At 47.8% G+C, this 813-nt stretch overlaps 1 protein-coding gene across 1 annotated transcript in view; it reads left to right on the top strand.

The window, feature by feature from the left end:
- Positions 1-47: 47 nt before the first annotated feature.
- Positions 48-813, top strand: part of DEUP1 (deuterosome assembly protein 1) — a 220,110-nt gene continuing 219,344 nt past the window's right edge. The window contains exons 1-2 of the mRNA XM_024731273.1: positions 48-107; positions 625-746. The gene's annotated coding sequence lies outside the window, so the exon portion shown is untranslated. The remainder of the gene's footprint in view (positions 108-624; positions 747-813) is intronic.

Here is an 813-nt window from a genome sequence, read left to right as displayed (position 1 = left end):
CGGGGCGGCCCGGCCCGGCCGAGGCGCCGGGGCTCGAGGAGCCTTCCTGGGGCGTTGGGTTGCGGCCAGTGAGCAGCGCTCGGGGTAGAAGACCCGAGTGAGAGGAGGTCCGCCTGCAGAAGGCCAGGGTAACGGGAGAGGAGGGACGTTTTGGAGATAACTGGGGGTAGTAACAGAGCTGGCGGAGACCCAGACCTATAGCTCCCTAGTGGGGATGGGGGTGGGGAGAGTGTCTTTACAGATGACCGCGAGCTTAAATTCCAGGACGCCATCTACTTGCAAGCCTTTAGCATTCTGCAAGGCACCTTGAAGAATGCAAAGTAGGAGGGAATTTGCCCCATCCATGTTGGAGTTCTGACTACTTGTTTTTCTGTCTCTATGTCTCTATTTAGAGATAGAGGGTGCCCTCAAGTAGCGTTTCATTTAGTCAGATAGTTTCACTTTAAGGATTTTTCAGTGCCCTTCAGATACTTGACGTTAGCTGCAGTGTTGAAAGGAAATTAAGGTTAAGAGTAATTATATTGATGCAGTGTCAAATATTCTTAAGCACTGTACATGCATTGTCTTATTTAATTCAGATGACAAGCCTGTGCGATAATTCTGATGTGTATATCCATTTTACAGATGTGGGAACTAAACACACAGAGCTAAGTAACCTGTCCAAGGATAATAAAGTAGTAAATGGCAAAGATGGAATTCTATCTGCAGCCAGAGCTGGGGCTTACAATATGCAGCTGGCCCCTCAGGTGGGTACATCTGAAGCAGGCTTTTGGATAGAATGAAAGTGCTTTAATTTTGAAATCGCTCTTTTTT

This window comes from Neophocaena asiaeorientalis, unplaced genomic scaffold (genome assembly GCF_003031525.2).
Source record: "Neophocaena asiaeorientalis asiaeorientalis breed wild unplaced genomic scaffold, Neophocaena_asiaeorientalis_V1.1 scaffold143, whole genome shotgun sequence".
In the NCBI taxonomy this organism is placed as follows: Eukaryota; Metazoa; Chordata; class Mammalia; order Artiodactyla; family Phocoenidae; genus Neophocaena; species Neophocaena asiaeorientalis.
Note: the sequence above shows the minus strand (reverse complement) of the source record. Positions and strands in the feature narration are given on the sequence as shown.